Consider the following 23161-nt stretch of genomic DNA (forward strand, 5'->3'; position numbering starts at 1 on the left):
ATTAAAAGTTTTTCTGTGTCAAGTGGAGGGCCTTGAGAAGGTCTCTGGTTTCTGTTTTCTGTAATTAATTCTGTACCTCTTTCTTCTGTGTTCATTTATGGGTATCACAGCTGTTGTTCAACTAACTGGGATTTGATAAAAATTGGAAGAATTTACATCTCATAGCCATCTACAATTCAGTGAATATAATAATTGGATGGTGAGAACTACTGCCTGAACAGTGGGGTAAAAAAGAGGCATAAATGAGATCAAGAAGACCATGCTTTAAAAATAAGAAAAGTTTATAAAAAATGAGATTATTACAATGTCCTGAGGTCTTATTTTTATGCATGAAATTCAGATTTCTGGGAAAATCCTTCCTAAGAGTTTGGCTTGCGTAAGCTACAATGCCCCTACACAATTGTATCATAGGTATATAAGCTGGGCGAGTCCGTACGTCATCCAGGAGGTTGCTCCTATTGCCCGTTCCATGATTCAGCTGCTCCCTACTAATTCCTCATTTTAGATTCTGCAAACAAATGCCGCTCCTGTTTGGATGACTGAAAAAGTTGGCAGAAGACTAAAAGCAAAGTAGGGCTAATGACAGAGCTTTACACTGCGGCAAACATTGAAGCACTCGACTCCAAATAGGACTTGGACTAAGCCTTAGTAGAACTTCCAAACTGCTATTAGAAACATGTAAATGGCTGTTCTGGGCTCTTTCTTTCTTTCTTTAGTTAGTTAGTTAATTTCTGCTATAGGGTACATGTGCTTGCAGGAGAGGGAGAGGAAAAGAGAGAGGGAGAGGGAGAAGGAGAGTCAGAGGGAGAAGGAGAGGGAGGGAGGGAGGGAGAGAGAGAGAATTTTGTGAAAATATAACTCACTATTTCTTGGTCTCTGCAAATAGAAAGGAAAACTTTACCTTGCTTTGAATATGAAAAGAAAATTGTAGTTGGGTTTGCATATGGCTATCACAAAGGTGGACATCTGAATTTGGTAGAATTTTCTTGTGAAATATTGCAAAATTCTTCCTACACCTCTAAAATAAACTCAACTTCCTATACCTCTAAGATAAAACTCTTAGGAGATTGTTAGTACCATGATCTTCAAACAAAAAACAACCTCTTTTCCTTTGTGCCAGCAAACTCACTAGGGTTAAAAATCCTCAGGCTATTTGGAGTCTGATAGAGGTATCATAGTACACTGCTGGGAGTGAGCCAGCTGCAATACATTTGGAGCAGCAGCACCGCAAACTGATTATATCTTCTCTATGTAACCACACACATTTATTAGAAACTTATAGGAGCATACTAAGGAACACGCCCCTGCATAATCTTTCCATGAACACTCTATAATAGATTTCCATTGATCATTACTTCTTAGTAACCAACAGGAGGAAAAAGGGAAAAATTAAACTGTTATTCACTTGGTTAAACTCTGGAAGGATTTGCAAAGATTATTGTAGAGTGGTAAAACACTTCACTTCTCCACATTTTTCTTTACTGAAATAGAAATGTTGTATGAAGGCATATTAAAGCATTTTTATCTCTCTCTCTCTCACACACACACACATACACACACACATGCACACATACCAGTAACAAAAACTCAACTGTGAGTCCACAATCATAAAATACTTCTCTTATGTTTCTTTTCAAATACATGAAGCAGAAACCTCTTCACCTAACCACAAAATAAGTGACGTGGAACCATAAAACTGAAAATATGGTCATCAATAATTCTTTCTAGTAATCCATTTCAGATATGCTCAGTTTGATTCAAATTTAATTTGTCTTGTTTTCACATAGGAAAACTAGGAGCCACAGTCTTCTGAAATAGTTACTTTATGACCGATTGCAGAGGACTCCCTCTTAGCTGGGCAGGAAGAGGCTAGGATTGTGTAGTGGTTTGCAGATTCTGCACACTGCTAACTCCTGAGATACAGGAAGCTGGTTTCACTGAAAGGCTCCATAGAGAGACTAAAGACGTGGATGATTGGATAAGTAGAGTTTCCATGGAGGCAAAATGTACTTCTGCCTTTGCACCTCCCCATCTATGTGTTTATCGGTTTATGTTTTCGTCTCCTGGCATCCTTAATACTTCAGCTCTAGAAGGGTAGTATTCTAATGGTGCTACAGATACATAAAAATCCAGTTCTGGTGGCATCACAATAATCCCCAATAGTGTCTCTTTCCTAAACACAACCCCTACTTTGCTCACAGACCAATTTTAAGTGCATTTTAAGAGGATTGCCTGTTGACTGAACTAATTCATACTTGTCAGAATAATTGATAGCCTTCTTATTATTTCCAGAATGTTTGCATTTCAAGAAGAGTCTTACTAGCCCAAATTATCAATAGTTGGAAACATCTTAAGAACAATAAAGTAAATTAAGTTAGGCAGTTAGGAAAGATTTCCTAGGAGGTAAAGAAATGGGCAGCTGTTTTATTTGGTCTTGGAGCAAGGCAAAGTCTGTGCTGTTGAACGAGTCGCCTGATGAAGGATAGCATGGGAAGGCACAAGGCATGAGCAGTGGGAAAGGAGGTTGTCTTTGGGAAAGAATGCCACAACATGGATTAGATCCAGCAAAATGTTAGGCATTTTCTTGACCAACTTTATTCCTTAATTAAGATATTACTAGGTCATTGTGAAAGTCATGATGTGTTTTTCTATTCAAAAAATGTGTCTTGACTTTCCTTATGCCCAATAATTAAGGATTGCTACTGTCTGAGAAAAATTTGCATCATTTCATTGCCCATCTAAAAACGAAGAACCAGAGATTGTTGACCTGGAATCTATAACTGAAATTCACTTCTGCTGGAGAAGTGATTTTGTTTTTGTGTCTACTGCTCAGTAGAACTTTTGAGCATTTTACAGGAGGAAGAGCACAGCAGGTAAAATCAGGATTTGGTTGGCTATATGTGCTGGCCTTTACTCCTTGCTTCGTGATTGTGAGGATGTCACTTAATCTCTGAGCTATTATTCTTCATCTCTTATGATGGAATAATACCATACCATACTACACAAACTCATTAATTGTTCTGAGTCACCGAGATAATGTAGAACTTGGGAAATGACTGGTTTGGGAGACACATTAACGTTTTGGGCCATTTCTTGCTATAGTTTGAATGTGTTCCCCCACCCCACCCCACATTGCTATGGTAATGGGATTAAGGGGGTGAAAATTTAATCTGATGTGCTGCCAAAGGTGGGAGCCTTTGGGTATGATTATGTCATTAAAGGGGCTTTCATGATGGAGTTCTTGTAAAATTTATGAGTAATGAGACTATAACAGCAGAAAGAGAAAGCTGCATGGCTATAGATTACTCTCTGCTCTCCTAAAATTTCTTCCTCCTACCATTTTTTGATGCCTTTATACTTTCCAGTCACCAGAATCGTAAGTTTTGTGAATGAACCCCTATTTTCTTTATGAATCACTAAGTCTCAGCTATTTGTTAGCAATGCAATAACTAAGACATTAATTTTTCTTTCTTTCTTTTTCCCTTGAAGATTTATTTCTTAAGAGAGAGAGAGAGAAAAGACCCCAATAGATTTGCTACATTGCCATTCTTCCCCAGCCTTCTAGCCAGCCAGGATTGTGAACTTGCCTAAAGGCATATATTACCTGTTCAGGTTTACCTGGAATTTGAACCTCCAGCCTTCCAGATGGCTCCAATATCATGCTGTGGTGTTCTATTCCTCATACCACTGAAGCTGGGCCTCAGATTTTAGGTCTTTTCTTTCTCAGTCCTTTATATCCTCCTTTTAAAGCCATAGGACTCTTGGCACTTGAGAACCAGACCATACAGTAGACCTTAATGAACCTTACATAACATTTTTTTCTTCCCATCTGAATGTTAATGTGTATGTGTATGTGCTTCTAAAGTTGAAGGGATTGTCCTTGAATCTAAGTCAGGACCTTGGCTTTGGAACTGGATCTTGAAGTAAAATTTGGTGACTGACAGGTTTGTTTTTCATTATTTCACCTTAAAAGAGACATATGTAATATTCATCTTCTTGGATGCCCTGTTATATGGACATCACACAGATAAGGACAGGCACAGCTATGTTCATCCCTGCTCATTTAGAAGTTATCATTGTAGTGCTTACAAAAGTCACATAAGAACACGAGTGTTCCTCATTTGAGAGGATTGCCAAACCTACTGGCTTGAAATCTGTTAATTCTCAAGACAGCATGAAATTGGTACGCTGTTATGAATTTCTGCATCTAGTCTCTTCATAGCTCCTAGTAAAGAGAGCTCAATTTCTTCCTATACTCCTTTTGCCAAATCTACTTTCATCCATCCTCCTTTTTTTCCCTCTACACATATGTGTAATTTCCAGAAGCTTAACCACAGTTGCATAAATATTTTTCCTATTATGAATCTAAAGCTGACTGTAGGAAAATAAGATAATTCAGTCAACCAGATTCTTCTTTTTTGAGAGTAGAGAGTATTCAGGAGAGCTTCTGTAGGGTGGGACAACATCCTCCTGGGAAAATATCACTCACGCTAGTGCAGATGCTACTAAACAAGGATACTGATGGTTGAAATTAGAACATCTCTATGAGTCATCAAAGTTGAATCATTGCCTAAAATATAGTAGTACGTGTATCATTTATCTATTAAGAAAGCCAGTTAAAATCATCTCAAAATGTTTCCTCAGGCAGAAAAAAATCTCCATATTTTTATAAGCAATAAATATTACAGTATCATTTTAGTATGTGTTTTTAATTTACAAAAATGGTCTTATTTGATACTCTATTTCTTTTTCCACTCTGTTAGCTTTTGAAATGCATCCATGTCAACAGAAGTGAGACATGTTCATTTAATTTTTATATATTTTGCATATTTTCCCTCTTGATGGATACTTAATTTGCTTCTAATTAATTCAATGCTACAATAAAACCCTTCACATGTGTCTTTATCAGTATAAAGTTTTCTTTTGGGGGAGTGTTATATAATGAAATAATAATTGCTAGGTTAAGAGTAAGCACATAGTCAATTTTTGTAATTTCCACTTTGCTCCTGTATGTGGCTGTATGAGTATACACATATGCTTGAACACTCTGACTTCCCTATGTCTTTCATTTTTTTTTGCTATAGGGCATGTGTACTTGCCAGAGAGACAGACAGACATCCCCAAAGAGGATGGCCACACCTCAATCTCTTCTCCATTCTCCTTGCATGATTTTGGGCATGTACACATGCGGCCAGCTTTGAGTTTCAAGCCATCAGGTCAAGGACTTGAATCATGGTTGGCTATGTGGGAGTCCAGTGCCTTCACAACTATGTCATCTGCTGGCCCCCGACTTCTCTTAAACTTAGTCCTAACTTGATACTGCACAGCATTTTATTTTGGCCAAAATATTGCTAGGAACACTTTTTCATTGTTATTTCAGTTTAATATTTCAATTGTTAATAAGTTTGTATAGTTCTTCATTGTATTCTTAAGCTTCCTTTCTGTGAATTGTGTACTCATAATACCTGCCAGTTTTATGGTTAGGTTTTTTCCATCTTTCCTTGGCCAGTTTCAGGAGAGTCTCAAATAATTTACATATTCTTTCCAGGTGCAAATATCTGCTCAAATTATTATCAGATAAAATAAAATCTATCAAACTACTCCTCTATGAGTTTATGCTTTTATCTTGCTAAGATCCTTCACAGATGCTTTGAAGATAGGTAGCTTTTTACTTTATAATTTTTTTTTAGAGAGGTTTTTGCTATAGGGCACATGCGCTGGCCAGAGAGATAGAGAGAGATAGAGAGACAGAAAGCGAGAAATCATCCCCCGGAGGGATGGCCACACTGCAATCCCTTCTCCTCCATAAACTCTCGGGATCTTGGGCACACACGCACACATGCTCGGTGTGAGTTTAAGCCACTGGGTCTGGGACTAAAACCACAGTTGACTACATGGGAGTCCAGTGACATAGTCATTATGCCAACTGCTGGTCCCTATTTTATAATTTTTTAAGAGATATTTTTGCTTATAGAGTGTGTGCACTGGAGTTTTAAGTTGCCAGGTCTGGGACTCAAACCATAGTCGACTATATGGGAGTCCGGTGACATAACCATTACACTATAAGCTGGTCCCACCTTTTTATATTTTCAATGGATTCATTTTAGGGACCAGAGAATGCAGAGAAATAATTATATAATTATTTTGTCAGATATAGAATAAAACATCTATTAAATTAAAAAATATATATATATAGTGTGTTTTTCAAGTCACCAAACCAAGATTCAAACCATGATTGGCTATGTGGGATTTGGCTCCCTTAATTCCTACTCTATGAAGTTGACACCTCAGACTTTTCACTTTTTAAGTTTTTATTTATTGTTTTTCATACTAGAGAGCACATGTGTGCACATGCAAGTGAGAGGCACCTCCGACAGAGTTTTGCCACTCTTTGATCTCCTTACTCTAGCCCTTCAGCTCATCAACATCTTGGTCACCCATGCAAGTGCCTGGCCTGGTACTGGGGATATGAAATGACAGTTGGTCATGTGGCATTGGGCACACTACCACCTGCACCACTGAATCTGGGTCCACCCCAGATATTGAGCTGAAGAAGCTGGCATCAGGAACACCAATGGGCACAGAAAATAGCAAATAAAGCAAATCCTGCTCTCTCTAGTAATAGTGCAAGGAAAAGAGTATTTACCAAGACAGAATACTTCTGTAAAATAATTGCTCTACTTTGGGCAAACATCACAGAAAAACCATGGACCCCCTCCTCACCCTCACTCCCACTCACAGGACCAAAGACCCAACAGGGAGTGTAGACTTCCACTTTCAGCAAGTTGTAATGCAGTGCCTTAGTCCTGCCATCTAGTGGGGGACAGAGAAGGCTGAGTAGAGGGCTGAAACAAGGCTTCCCATTTTTTGCAATGTCATGGGGCCCACACAGGAATCCTGGACCTCTACCTCCATCTAGCAGTAAAGAAGTTTCCCTTACTGTCCTTGATAGAGTGGCATCAGAGGAGGCCTAACAGAGAATCAAAATTTTTACCACCTCTCAAGGATAATGAGGTAAACCCCATGGTGTGGTGTCAGCGGAGGTATGATATAGAACTAGTTCTCCCACCATCACAAGCAATACCAAAAATATCCTCTTCAGCTGATAATTAAAGGTCAGGAAGAATCTGGCTGAAAAGATTTAAAGAAGATCCAGATTTTAACAACAATATTCAAAATGTCCAGGTTTCAGTCTAATAGCTAGGAAGACTTTATACCGAAGGAACAGACAACACATGCCAACACCAGAATGACAGCAATGTCAGAATTATTGACAGATATTTTTTATTTTATTTATTTTAATTTTGCTATAAGGCACGTGCGCTTGCCAGAGAGAGAGGGAAAGTGAGAAAGTATTCCACAGGGGGTTGACCACACTGCAGTCTCTTCTCCATTCTCCTGGAATTTGGGACACACATGCACACAGGCCCAGCATGTCTAACCTCACACTCGGCCATATGGGATCCAGCCACCCTAACCACCACACCAGCTGGTCCTGACAGAAGATTTTTTTTTTTTTTTTAAGTAACGATTATAAAAATGCTTCAACAAACAATTACAAGCATGCTTAAAACAAAGGAAATAAATAGAATCTCAGCAAAAATCAGAGTAGACAGATGAAAAGGACAGCCAAATTGAATTTTTAGACTGAAAAATGTAACAACCAAAACTTTAAAAATCGATGGATTTTCTTAATAGCAGAAAGGAAGTGATGGAGGAAAGAATCAGTGCACTGGATTTTAGAACAATAAAAAGTACTCAGTCTGAATAAAAAAAAAAAAAAAAAAAAAAAAAGAAAGAAAAAAGACACCCCCCCCCAAAAAAAAAGCCCCAGCACCTGTGAGACTAAAATCTATATTTGTATCTTTAAGTTCTAGAAAAGAAGGTAGGCATAAAAAAATTTCTCAAAGAAATAATGGTTGAAACCATCCCAAGTTTGGCAGAATACATAAACCTACAATATAAAGAAGCTAAGTATATTCCCAATTTGGTCAAAGAAATAAGACACAGAATCACAAAATCAAATATGATAAATCCAAATATTTTTACCACCTCTCAATGATAGTGAGGTAAATCCCCTGCCATGGTGCAGTGGAGGGAGGTGGGAGATACCGTAAGTCTGGCTGCAAGACAACGGCAAGAATTTTGGGCCAACTTCTGGTCACTGAGCACAACTCACTAAGGCTCATTTTTATTCATTCTAATCTCTCTTCCCTACAGTTAGTACAGGGAAGATAAAATTATGCTGGACCAAACTTCCTCTGGCCTTGCAATACAATTCAGTGTTTCCTGAACACATTTGGGGAAATGCGCAGTCCTAGACTCACTCCGTAGACTGGGGAGCACCCAGGAAGTTCCCTCTTTTTCTCCAGTTGTATAGGGATGGGGGAATGGACCTCTGTCAATTACAAAATACTAAGTAAATACATCCTGAGAATCATCTGCAAAAGTGAGAAATCAGATCAACCATCTAGGAAAACTCAAGAGTTTAAGAATGCTGTTTTCAGCATCTAAGTTCTCAAATTGGTTCATTACAGTATTTTTTTTTTATTATTAAACTTACATGAAAAATGCTGTTAGCACTGATATTGCAATTTGGTTGACAGAAAACATGAGTGAAATAACCCCTAGTGACGTTCCTGCGGTTCCCTGGGATTTGCGGTGATGACAGGCATAAACGTTTGGTTTTGTTGAGGAAGTTGGTAGATGGGATTTGGCAGGTTTACAGAAAGCACTTACCATATATGTAATAACAAAATAATAGTTCATGGCCCCTTTAAATCATAAGACCACATTCAGAATCATTATCTCAACTTGGGTGTTCTACAAAGATTATCACACAATGGTTTCTTATGACTCCTCAAAACCAGATACCACTATTAATTGAGATATTTGATAACTGTTACTTGTATTACTTCTAGTTTACACTGAAACTCAGATCCTCTTCTTCAAAAATGTCATCACGACTGCAAGCAGGTATTTGCAATGGCAGATTGAACTTCACATTCTTTCTCTCTGTAGTCCCAAGCTAAGGATAGCAAATTTAAAACTGAGTAATTAAATCACTTGAACTTAATTTCTTTTAATCAGGATACCAATCATACAATTTGATCCCAATTTTAAAAAACTCCAAAGATCCAGGATCTTTTCCATTTTCTCCTACAATTCTATTGAAATTCATTAAGATTAAGAAATATAGGAACCCTTCACTTATAAAAACATGGTATGAACAGAGCTTAGAAACATATATTTCCTTACATCTAATTAAACTTCCAGCCTCTTGTGTTCTAGTATAATTTTCATAAAGTAAATCTAGAATATCAAATTTTGTCTGTGATACAAGGCTACATATTACTGTCTTACTGGTGTTTTCTAGGAAGCCAATTATTTAAAAATAAAATGCAATATATAATATAATTTTTTAAGCCATGTGATAGGCCTAGTATTTTGGACTTTATAGCTACCAGAATTGTGAGTTTTGTACATGAAATTCTATCTTACAGATCACTCTGTCTTAGATATTTTTGTTAGTAATATAATGTACTAAGAGAGCCACCATGGCTGGACCCTCTTTGATAATTTTTATCTAGGAAGAAGGGTAGTAGAAATGTTAATTTGGAGGGCTGAGGAGAAAGCATGGGCATATATGTGCTGACATAACTAACATACACAGATTCACAGCCCCCACCCCATGCATACCTGCTTTGCCCTCTTGGTTCTTTCTCTCCCCATCCCTAACATCTTCTGAGGGAGATCTGTATAAATAGATCACTGAGAAAAGCATTCATTATATCTTTATCTTATATAAAGATAACCCAAAGGCTTACTTCTGGACCCTTTATTTTCTCCTATTAATTTTTCTTTTTATCTATTTCGGAACAGTTTCACTCCTGTTATTGCTTTCCAATTTGTCTCAATACCTGGAAGGGTGATCTGTGACTATTTGGAGATTTTATTCTTTCATATAAATATTAACATGTAAAGTTCTACTAAAAAAATCTCTGCAGACTGTGCGTCGGTCCCACAGCCTGGTGGTTAAGGGAGCCAGATTCCATATGCCAACTGTATGATTCAAAACCTGGCCCTGTAGGCTTGAATAACATATTGGGTATGTGTGTACATATCCCAAATACTGACAGGATGGAGAAATGGAGAAGGGGTTGTGATGTGACCAGTGCCCCACTGGGGGTTGCTTTTTCCCTCTCCCTCACTGGTAAGTGTTTGTGCTCATTGGTTAAATAAATAAATAAATAAATAAATAAATAAATAAATACATAAAACGTAAAAACTCTGCAGTTATTTTCCCCCTAAAATTGGTATCATATTGAATTTGAACATGGTATGTCTATCCAGATCTTTCTCTGTTTTAAATTGTTCTCTTTTCTTTCTTTCTTCGTTCTTTCTTTCTCTTTTTTTGGAGAGGTTTTTGCTATAGGGCATGTGCACTCACCAGAAAGTCAGAGAGAAACAGAGAGACAAAAAGTGAGAAATCACCCCCCAGGGGGGATGGCCACACTGCAGTCCCTTCTCCTCCATTCTCGGCTTGGGATCTTGGGCATGCATGTGCCCGGCGTGAGTTTAGGCCACCGGGTCTGGGACTCGAACCATGGTCGACTACATGGGAGTCCAGTGACATAGCCATTACGCTAACTGCTGGTCCGCTTTCTTTCTTTTTCTTTCTCTCTCTCTTTCTTATTTTCTTTCCTTTTTCTTTTTTTTCCTTTCCTCTCTTTTTTTCTTTCTTTCAATGATAGTTGAAAACTCCTGAATAGTTCCCTTATCATTAATGCCATGTCAATTCTTAATTAGATTACCCTTATTTTCTAGTTTTTTTTTTAATATTGTGATAGCATAATTTATAATCTTGTGACTGCTTACTAATTCCAGTAGTTTGTTTTGTCTGCTTTTGTTTTGCTTTTGTTTTTCTGTAAATGATCATATCATCTGGACATAATGTCTTGTACCTTCCTTTGCAATTAGTATTACCCTTACTCAACTTTTTATTGTATTAGGCTGTTAAGTCCTATGCTGAATAGTAAGAGATGATGGAAATTCTTAGTTTGTTTCAGTTCTTAGAGTGAATGTAGTTTTTAGTACATAGCCTTTATCAAGTCAAGAAAATTTCTTTCACTCAGTTTCTAAGAATTTATACATGAATATGTATTGGCCTGTCAACAGAAAAGTCAAACTGTAAAATACTGAAAGAGGTTTATTCTAAGCTAAAATGAAAGACTGTGACCCTTGAAAACAATCTTAAGAAGATTTAAGAAAAGTGCTTCTTTTGCAGCTAAGTCACAGCAGATCTTTTATACATTTCAGGAAAGCAGAAGTTACATTCAAAGCTGTAAGTCAATGCATGGAGGTTATCTACTGGTTTGGCCTGGGAAGGTGGGATGTCGTGAAGCTGGGGCTTACAGGTCATAGGTAGCTTTAGAGATTATTTTTTAGTTTGTTATTGGTTAAAAAAGCAAGGTTTTGTTTAAAATTTGAAGTTAACAGAAAGAAAGGATGATGGCTAATCTTAAGGTAGAGAAGGTAGAGAAGAGAGTTTACTAATGATCCTGTGAAGTTATGTCAGTGTCAGAAAATGATAAATAAGCCACAATTACTAAGGCAAGATGAACTGCTTAGTAAGATTTATGGCATTTAGGTGTGGCTCTCTCGAACACAGAAAACAAGGCTAGAGTTCAGTCCTCAAGCCTTTATCAAATATAGTTTTTCTTCATTTATTGGGTGACTATATACATTTTTTTTACTTACAGCTTATTAATGCTTTGAACTACATCTATAAATATTCTAATGTTAAACTATCTTGAACTGTTTGAATACACCATACCAGAGCATGGTGTGTGTGTATCTATCTGTCTATCTATCTATCTATCTATCTATCTATCTATCTATCTATCTATCTATCTATAATTGCTAAAGGGTATGTGCACTAACCAGAGTCAAAAAAAAAAAAAAAAACAGAGAGAAAGAGAAATCACCCATCAGTGGCGCATGATCATACGGCAATCCCTTCTCCATCAGAATTTGGGGCATGCATGCACATGAGCCCAGCATTATTTAAGCTGCCGTTGTGTAGACCTGATCTATAGTCAGCCACGTGGGATCTGGCTCCTTTCACCACAAAGCCACAGGGCTGTTACATGATATTTTATTCTTAAATAAATTGATAGACTTAGTTATTTGATAATTTATGGATTTTCCATATTTAAATATTTCTAAGTTAAACATATTCATAATTTTTTTCCTTTTGTGCATCTATGTTTAGACTCAAGGTTACACTAGCTTCATAGAATGAGCTGAGCAGCTTTTTCTTACTCTTATTTTTTTGGAACTACTTGTACAAGAAAGGGATTATTTGTTCTTAAAAGTTTGGTAGCACTCAAGTGTAAAACCATGTGGGAACACAATTTGGTAATTTTGGGAGGAGAAGTCCTTGATTCACATATCCAGTTTTTAATGGTGATTCATCTATTTAAGTATTCTATTTCTCCCTGGGTTTATTTTGGCATCTTATATTTTCCCTAGCAATGTGTCCATATAATCTAGATTTTCCGATGTCTTGGCATATAGATTTAATAATGTTACCTTATTTTTAAGATTTTTATTATTTCTATAGCTTATTGCTAATAATTTTTTCTTCATTTTAAAAAACAATTTATTTCCAGAGCTTTTTTTTGTTTTTTTTTTCAACTAATTCAAATAATTATTATTTACTTTTATTAACTATCTTTATTTAAAATAAATATAACGTAATTGATTTTTGGTCTTATCTTCATGTTTTTCCCTTTCCCTCTTTTAAGGTTTATGATGTTGCAGTTTTTATAATTTATGATCAGCTATTTTATGTCTATTATTTAAATAAGGTTTTAAATATGCTTCTAATTGTAACTTAAGTTCTGTCCTAATTTTTGGCATTCAGTGCTTCCATTCTCATTCGGTTTGAAGTTTATTGTAATTTTCACATTGTTTCTTCTTTGTGCTAAGATCATTTAGTTAAATATTTCATGTATGTGTGTGTATAATATATAAATATGTACAATTTATAAAACTACTTGGCTATAATTAATTTTTAATTTTATCTTATTGTGGCTACAGAAGTCTGTCTACTATTGATTACTTTGTATTTTTTGAGGTTCTCTTTTGGGGGTAGTTGCCTTGTTACTAGTTACTTTTCATGATACCCTATGTGTGCTAAAATAATATTTTCTCTTTTTGTTCAGAGTGAATGTCTCTACAACTCAAAATAATTGATTATGTTCATTACATTTTTATGCCTGTTTAATTTTTGTTCTATTAACCTATCAGTTTCTGATAGGACTAGATCAAAATCTCTAATTATAGAGGGGACTAGCAGTTAGCGTGATGGCTATGTCGCTGGCCTCCCATGGGGTCAACTGTGGTTCGCGTCCCGGACCCGGTGGCTTAAACTCACGCTGGGTGCTTCTGTGTGCATGCCCAAGATTCTGAGAGGAGAATGGAGGAGAAGGATTGCGGTATGGCCATCCCCCCCAGGGGGTGATTTCTCGCTTTCTGTCTCTCTGTCTCTCTGTCAGGTGAGTGCACACGCCCTATAGCAAAAACCTCTCCAAAAAAAAAAAAAAAACCTCTAATTATAAACTTTATCCATAGTTCTTCAATTGTTACTTTGTATATTTTGAGACTGTATCAATAGGTACATACATATTCATGATCATTATATTTTCCTAATAACTGATTCTTTTTCCCAGTGTATAAAATTCTCCTTGCATGGATAATAGTTAGAAGGCATTCTTTTATGACAAAAGATATGGGAATTTACAGAATCAGTTAGACAAATTAAAAGACCGTACATCATAATATCACTTCATGGAATAAATATTTTGTTAGGTTTGACATTTTACTTTTTTTAAAAAATATGCCTACCTGACCTTCCATTTGTGCATAATTTTGGCAATATATCGTCACATGACAGTTGTGAGTGAATGGTGTAAATAGCTCCAATACAGTTTTTTTTTTTTTTTTTTTTTGAGCATTTGTTCAGACACTAGGCAAATTCAGGATCAATTTTCTGGGTGTGAATTTCCCACCAGAACATGCTTCAGGCAACTTAAAGTCCAGTCTACTAATTGACTTAAGATTTTAAATTTTTTGCTGTTTTCATGCAGTAGATCTAACCTGAACACATATTTTTTAAAAACCTGCTACAGTAGTTGGTAAATGTACTATATAAACTTTGAAAAAAGAAACCTGTTCCCTCCGTAGTCCTGTGCTGGAGGTCTGCTAAGATGAAGGTCTCTATGGCCTTAGAGGTCTTAACTCTGTTTATTGCCTTGATTTTGCCTTATGCGGAGAACCTTGTTGTAAAGGTAAGTTGCTCTACAGACTGGATGATGGTCTCAGTTAGCTCACTTGCACAAAGCAGGACTCTGTATTTATTCACTGATGAACTGTGTCTGAGATTGGGCTGTCCAGTGACTCAGATACACACACGACCCACACACACACACTTCATAATTTCATACACCCTGTTCACAGTTGCAACATTAGGACAAATGTGTTTCTGAGGATACCCTTCTTATCCAAACTGAGACATATTACTTTATCCTAAGGAATACCTATTATGTCCACCAGAAAATCTGTTTGGAGCATTCCACTTCTAGGAAATCAATGTGGTTAACACCAGTTAAACATCAGTTAAACATCAGTTTATACTGATGATGAAATAAAATTGGATCCCTGTCCCTTTACGGCTCATTTTCCCCAATGCTAGAAGAGTTGAGATTATTATGTTCTAGTTAAACTGATTCTTGTTATAAAGGGAAATTTGAAGCTGGTATCATAAACTTTGTTGAAAAATAATGTTTATTATATATTTATTTTTTAAAAGTTGGTATAAATCTATCCTTAGGTATCTGATTGAGTAAATCTCTTGAGTAGTGAAGGTATATTTTTGGATAATTTTGGTGTGGCTTATTAACTTAGTGTCAACTATTAGATAATTTATATTCATAATTTATATTTTTCATTTAAATTTTGTATTACATTCTGTATAGTATGTAATATAATATAATTCTGGATGTATTACATCTTTAGCAATATGTCCTTAATGACAGTTATTTGATCTAATTGATATGAACTTCCAGGAAAAATGCTCTAAATTTTTTTTTTTTTAGGTTTTTGCCATAAAGTGCCTGCACTCACCAGAAAGAGCAAGACAGAGACAATGAGAGGGAAAGTGAGAAATTACTCCCCTGGGCATGGCCAAGCTACAATCTCTCTTTCCTTCTCTTGGGATTTTGAGCATCCATGCACATGCTCGCAGCATGATTTTCAAGTCACTGGGTCCAGGTCAAGTGAACTATAATTTAATATTTTGTTGTAGGAAAGAAAAAATCCATTTAAGTTCAGATACTTTAATTTGTGTGGGCTTTCCTAATTAATTAGTGAAGTTGAATTCTAAATCTAATTCCATATGACAACATATTGGAAAATTATTTCAGAAGAAAATTCAAGCTATATTCTAGAGCTTCATTCTTAACTGAAATGTGTTCTTTAAATAAATTGTTTAATTTAATTTATTATAATTATTATTATGATTCATGGCCTACAGGTAGGATTTTGATGATACCTGCCTAGACTTTTAAGGGCAGAACTTCATTTATTCTTTATTCAAATGCTAATTTCTTCCAGGAATCTTCATAGACGTATCCTGAAATAAGGTTTTACCAGCTATCTGACCATCCCTTATCCAGTCAAGTTGACACATCAACTTAGCCATTACCAAGCAGGTCTCCCTGTTTTCACCTCTACCGTATTATTCTCAACACAGTAGTCTGAATCATCCTTCTAAACCTGAATTCAGAACTTGTCAACTCTTTGGTCAAACCCTACAACTTCTTCAGAACATATTACAGGGTCCTTTCCATGGCCCATCAGGCATTGTGTATTTTGACCCCCTCTGCCTCTTTGAGTTCATTTCCTATACTACCCACACAGAATGGGACTGATTTCCTCAAATTCACCCAACATGCTACTACCACCACCATGGGGATTTATCTTTTGGTTCCTTCTGCATGGGACACTCCCCTCCCTGATATTTGTGTTTCACCTTTCACTTCTTAAATAGTTCTAATGCCAACTCATTATTCTTAAGTGCTTCCAATGCCACCTCATCAGAGAGGCCTTCCCTGACACCCCTTCATAAAATAGCATTCCTCACTACCATTCATTGTGCTTTTATCCTGTTCTATTCATCATGCTACTTTCTAGAACTTAATATGTTATATAGCCATGTGTTGCATAACAACTGGGATACATTCTGAGAAATGTGCCATTAAGCAATTGTGTCATGGGGTGAACATCATCAAGTATACTTACACAAACATAAATATACCATAGCCGACTGCACATTGAGGCTATATATCGGGTTGTCAGGAAAGTCATGGCGTATTTTTTTCTGTGCAAAAATGCATCATGATTTTTCTGACAACCCAACAGTATAATTTTATGGGACAATTCTCATATGTGGTCTGTTGTTGACTGAAATGTCTTTATGTGATGCATAACTATATTCATTTGTTTAGGTGTTTATTTTCTGCCTCTTACAGTTAGAAATACTCTCTACTCATTACACATTTTTGTCTGCTTTTTTCACATTTTATCTCCAACCTGAAATAGTGTGTGGCACACAGTATACCCTCAATATGTGTTGAAGGAGTGAATGATCTGGTTATAGTGATGTGGACCTTTCTAAAAAATGTTCAAATTGTCACTACTTGTTACCTAGTAGTCCTCTCTGCAGGGTGAACTTTTTAGAACTTTTTACCTTTTGTACATCACCTTCAGGTATCTCTCAGCATGTCTTGCTCTTTGACAGTAAGATAACCATACTTATCTTGATTTCTCCTGCCATGAACCTGGAATTAGATATTAAGGAGTTCTTTTTTAAAGTTCGTCATTTAAAAAATTAAATATTAGCTTATAAGGACCAAAACATACAACTTTTCTAAACTTATTTCATCTCTTTAATTTAAGAGCACCAGCATTTTTTTCTATAGTGTAGGTAACTCTGTTAAACATTCCTTTTATGAATATTTAGATAGATACAGACACTTGTCTATAGTTTTAAAAATCAAGTATGTCAGATAATCTAATCAAAGCAAAAATGAGAAATGCCAGAGTCTTTAAAAACTTCATCCAAAATATTTAAGTACAAATGTTTTTATAGGTCCATATTTTCACAATAGCGTTTGGGTTTCACAAAAACAAATTTATTTAAAAAATCAGTGCATTTGGGTCATAATACATTTTAGTTATACTTTTATATTATATCACTTTGTATATGTATATACATGTTTTTGTTTACAAATATCTAATATCTAATATAATTTTATATTTATAATTATTATATCTAGATTGTTCACAAAGCACTTATAAGTACAGCCTTTTTTTTGGCCTCTACCCAGATTTTTTTAATTCCCACATAAAACAAGCAGAATTCAATAGGATATGATTATAGAAAAATGTAGGGCACATGTACAAATTACTACATGACTTAAACATGCCATGTTTTTATCCCATTTTGTGTTGTGAATAATCACCACATAGATGAAATGCAGTCACTTTTTCTGAATAACTTGATGGAGAGTAACCAATAAAATTACTAAATATAGAAAATGCTTTTGGCAAAATACAAACATATGACCAGACACTGGGACTTCCTACTTGGACAGGATGGATCCAGAGAAAATAATTCATTCCTAATGAACTTCTCAAGGGATTCCTAGGAATTTAACTGCCTCAGATTTACCACATTTTAGGGATCCAATAATACTAGAAGTTGCTACTTTGTGAGATTCATGGCTTACAGTTAGGCAGGAGAAATCCACCTGAAGCCATTTAGCTATCAGGCTCATGAAGTACTACTGGTAAAATCACGGATATCTTGGGCTCACTTGCAATCTGCCTTAGGCCAAGATTGAATTATCTGAGATATCTCATTGAAGCTGCCTTCTCCCTTCTCTTTTGGGGTGCTAATTTATCTTGGTAGCTGGGGAATACCTTGTTTGACTTTCTTACAGGGCCTCCTTCTGCTGGGGTAATTAGCACTCCACAATATGCAGCAGTGAGGGGAACCAGTAGATGGCATAATGGTTACATTGCTTGATTCCCATGTAGTCAACAACAGTTTGAGTCCTGGACCAGGCGCGTGTGCGTGTGTGCCCAAGACCCTGAGAGGAGAGTGTAGGAGAAGGGATTTCAGTGTGGCCATCCTCCGTGGGGGGTGATTTCTCGCTTTCTGTCTCTCTCTGTCTTTGTGAGGAGCACTCGCACTGTATAACAAAAATCTCTTAAAAAAAAAAAAGATGCACTAGTGAGGTGAATACTGGTTTTTTGGCCACAGCACCCAGACCTAGGCCATTTGTAGCCCCTGCTTGTTTTGTTTTGTTTGTTTGTTTGTTTTTTGGAGAGGTTTTTGCTATAGGGCGCGTGCGCGCCCCAGACAGACAGAGAGAAACATAGAGACAGAAAGCAAGAAATCACTCCCCAAGGGGGATGGTCACACAGCAATCCGTTCTCCTCCATTCTCCTCTCGGGATCTTGGGCACGCACGCGCATGCGCCCGGCGTGAGTTTTAAGCCACCGGGTCTGGGATGCGAACCGTAGTTGACTACGTGGGAGTCCAGCGACATAGCCATTATGCTAACTGCTGGTTCCCGCCCCTGCTTGGTTTTTCAGACCAGAGTTTTGCTGATGAACTTTGATACGTTCCCCTTAATTCAATGGATTTTCCCCAGAACTTGCACGATTCATTTAATATCATGATTTTTTTAACGATCTTTCACATTAAGCAAACTTTTTTTTATCATTATTATTATAATTTTTTAGAGGTTTTTGCCATAGAGTGTATACACTTACCAGAGAGAGAGAAAGAAACAAACATGGTGAGAAGGAAAGTGAGAAATCACTCCTCAGGGCAGATGGCTAGCCACAATCCCTTTTCCTTTTCTTCTTCCAGGATCTTGGACACACAGGCACACCTGTATCTGGCCCATGTTTCAAATCACCAGGTTCAGGGCACAAACCGTGATCAACCATGTGCGAGTCCAACAATATAACCACTGCACCATCTGCTAGCTCCGTACAAAGATTTTTTTTTTTTTTTGAGCGGTTTTCGCTATAGGGTGTGGGCGCTCGCCAGACAGAAAGAGACAGAAAGTGAGAAATCACCCCCAGGGGGGGATGGCCACAGCGCAATCCCTTCTCCTCTATTCTCTTCTTAGGATCTTGGGCACGCACGCGCATGCGCCCGGCGTGAGTTTTAAGCCACCGGGTCTGGGATGCGAACCGAGGTCGACTACGTGGGAGTCCAGCGACATAGCCATTATGCTAACTGCTGGTCCCACCACGCACAAGTTTTTAAAAAATATATACAGAATTTATTACGTTTTTCACGTGTAATAGAGCATAGTGCAGTTGCATCCAAATTCGCTAACAAAGCTCTAGCAATCAAAAATGGTAGCACTTTATTTTAGAACAATCAACATTGTGGCTTTTCTAATTCGGTTTTTATAAGATAATGTATCCTGAAGAACCTAGTCATGCTCTGCAGAAATGCTTTAGGTCATTTCAAGCTTGGCAATTAACATTTGGCATAAACAATAATAAAATGATTACAACTGATAACAAATAACAAATATGCATAAACATATACAGCATAAGAAAAAGGTGATGGCGATGAGTAAGCTAGAGTAGTGTGGCCTATGGACATTCATCCAGAGGCTTTGCCATTCATCCCTGACACTCAGTTTCCCAAGGAGGGGAAAGCGTCCACATCATCATTTCATAATTTCTAACACACCGAAGACAAGTAAAAATAATGAGTTGATTTTTATGAATGCATCCCATCCTCAAGAGTTAACACCAAACCCTTAGTATAAAAAGATTACAAGTTGTACTAATCATATATTTTGTGTGCTTATTTAAAGTGCTGAATGGATTAAATGAAGACAACAATTTTGTCAGTTTACCCTGGAATTATCATTTTAATCTGGTGAAAATAAATTGGTACAAGTGGCATAACTGACACACTGAAATGGCTACTGTCACAATGGCAGTAAACAATATTTGGGTACTCCACTCTCAAGACATCTAATACTTGGGATTTCTGTACATGTTGTCACTTATAAAACTATTCCAAATTGAATATAGAATTGTTTGCTCGATTCTGGTGTCTTTGAATACCCAACATATGTATCTTATACCAAAACAGTGTTTACTCAAAAAAATATTGTGTTCTTTGGATATAAAAAAGATACTATAATTTTTAACATCTGAAATTCAGAAAATTTAAAAAAGCAATTTTAGTTAGAAACAAATATAGAGAAATTCAAAGAAGTAAAGAAAATCTTATAGAATATAAAAAACAATCTGGCATCTCACATCCACAACAATTTTATAAAATAGGAAAGCAACTATTATAACCTGGAAGTTCTTAGATCTTTCTAGTGAGTGTCCCCAGGTACTACAATGTTTCTATAATGGTATTTCCTAAATAACAGGCCTTGTGTGCACAGAAAATGGTGTTTCCCAGGAATATAAGTGAAGATACTTTCTTTTGTTTAACCCACAAATATTTGGTCAAAGGAGTATGTAAAGCTAAATGAAAGCACATCTAGTAGAACTTCATGGCAATGAATGTTTACAAGATGCTCTTGGGTCTCCAGCATCTGGCAGTGGGTAGCAGAACAAAGACAGGAATCTCATGGGCTCTCCTGTGTCTGTTTTGGAAGACACTCTGGGGTGATGGCGCTAGCATTTGCAGTCAAATTCAAGACTTCTCCCAAATCACCACCAGCAGGCTTAGTTATCCCTACTTTAGACTTCAAGTTTCAACTGTTTCTTCAAAGGATTTGAACATCAGGAAGTTTTTTTTTTACATCTTCCAGCATTTTAGTGATGATGAAGCCAATAGATGAAAAAGCTGCCATTGCCTTCTGGCCAGCCTGAGACAAGGTTTCAGATGTCTTCTTGTACGCAGATGTTGCTGTCATGTCTTACCACCCTTTGGCAATGTCCTGTTGTAGTTCCTATAGTGATTTGATTCCAAGTTTCCCTTTGACCTTGGCTAGATACTTCTCTTTGGCTGCCAACACCTGAGATAGAGCCTGGATTTTTTTTCTTCTCTACCTTTATGAGTTCTTGCCTCAGGTCTTCTTGCTCCTCCTCGAACAGCGTCTCTGGTGTTGATGATGGCAATGGTATCTTCCCCTTTCTCAGGGACCATGTCTGTTCTCAGCAGACCTCGCTCACAGGAGTGGCCCATGTCTCCTGCCTGTGACTTGCTTCCTCTGTGACCCACCACCTGCAGCCCATCCCAGATCAGACTGCCATCATGCTGCGTCAAACCAAGCTTCTCCAAACAAAATTTCGTGTACCAGTTCCCCGTCTTTCTATGAAAGGAAGGTGGCAGAAATGAGAAAGCAGTCCAAGAACTTCATTCATGTGCCTTCTTAGCTCAGAAACTGCAACATGTAGTGTGTGTGTTTCTATATTCCCCTCATAACCTCAGCAAGCCTGTGGCTATAGATAATATTTGAGTGCATGCCAGCTTTCTTCTCATCAGTTTTCATTATACTAAACAGTTACCTTCCTCTAAATGTGTGCCACACAATGTCTGGCCCAAAGACTGGGAGTGCCAGCATCATCTAGGAACTTGTTAGAAGTAGAAGATCTCATGCCTCATTCCAGACCTATGAAATCTAAATATGTTTGTTAACAAGATTCTCTCCTTAACTTTTGAGTCTACAGTCATCATTCTCTGGTCATACTATTATTATTCTTTCTAGTCACAGCTACTCTAAAGGTTGATTTCATTTGTCCTTGATACTAATGTGGTTACAGTAAGCCTTATATTTCTCTCCGTATAAACTTTTCTTTTGTATAATTTTAGGATACCTCAAAAATGATTCAAGGCATGCCTCAGGAGTAAGGAGTACCTACTGGATATTGCCTTGCTTCTTGAGACAAACTCTCAACCAGAGTTGCTTTTGTAGGTGGAATTGAGTCTCCAAGCCAAGGAATACCAAGGACCAATGGCAACCACAAGAAACTAGAAGAAAAGCATGAGATAGATCTTCCCCCAGAGACTCCAGGAGGAACCAACCCTATTGGCATCCAGTGTTCAGACTTCAAGTCTCTAAAATAGTGAAAAAATAAATTTCTGTCCTTTTAAACTATACAGATTGTGTGGTTTGTTACAGTGGCCTGAGAAAATTAATACAATAGCTTTTTTTCCATCTGTTTTATATCTGTATAACATGTTACCTGAAGAAAAACTTGGGTCACTTGTGAAATGCTTACAAAACATGACTTTCCTCCATTTGTGGTGACGGTAGGTGAAAGAAAGTAGTAGGACAACAATTACCCTCATTCCCACTGAATAAAACTCATTAGAGTAGCGGTGTATTCTGTTATATAGCACTCAGAACGTGAGAAATCACCCCCCAGGGGGGATGGTCACGCCACAATCCCTTCTCCTCCATTCTCCTCTCAGGATCTTGGGCATGCATGCACACGCGCCCGGCATGAGTTTTAAGCCACTGGGTCCGGAACGCGAACCGTGGTCGACTACGTGGGAGTCCAGCGACATAGCCATTACGCTAACTGCTAGTTCCCTTATGACATCCTTTTAAGACAGTATTCTTTACTTCTTGGGAAGCTGAGAGGAACCATTATCTCCAGACCATCCTAGGACAATTTCTTAATCCCCAGGGTTTTAGCTATGGTTTTTACCATAAAACTCATGACGTTCTCATGAAAATAAAAGCAGCAGGCCTACTTCCCCCCAGTTCCTTTAAGACGTATCTGGAATACTCCTTTCATACATTACTAGAAATCACTAAAAAGAAATTGAGATGTTACATACACTTTTATTTTAGACAAAATGAATAAAGATAAGTTGTTTTCATGTTTGGATGGAAAAAATAGACAACAGTATTGTTTAAGTTCAAAAGAGCTATGCATCATTTTTAAACCCAGGAAGTCAGAGTTTCCTATTGGTACTGACTAAAAAGCAGTAGTTTAATGGATTAGTAGAGCTAATAAGATTATTTAAAATCATTGTTTTTATTTCTTTCAAGTAAACATATGGGATTTTTAGTCATATTTCAAC

At 37.0% G+C, this 23161-nt stretch overlaps 1 protein-coding gene and 1 pseudogene across 1 annotated transcript in view; one reads left to right on the forward strand and one right to left on the reverse strand.

Annotated features, from left to right (window-relative positions):
* The window catches only part of EMC2 (ER membrane protein complex subunit 2), a 111884-nt gene extending 89714 nt beyond the window's left edge, over positions 1 to 22170 (forward strand). Inside the window, exon 12 of the mRNA XM_006167924.3 lies at positions 22044 to 22170. The gene's annotated coding sequence lies outside the window, so the exon portion shown is untranslated. The remainder of the gene's footprint in view (positions 1 to 22043) is intronic.
* On the reverse strand, positions 20229 to 22048 carry LOC114006010 (tumor protein D52 pseudogene; annotated as a pseudogene).
* Positions 22171 to 23161: the final 991 nt, after the last annotated feature.

The sequence above is a fragment of the Tupaia chinensis genome, unplaced genomic scaffold, assembly GCF_000334495.1.
Source record: "Tupaia chinensis unplaced genomic scaffold, TupChi_1.0 Scaffold145257_1, whole genome shotgun sequence".
NCBI lineage: Eukaryota > Metazoa > Chordata > Mammalia > Scandentia > Tupaiidae > Tupaia > Tupaia belangeri.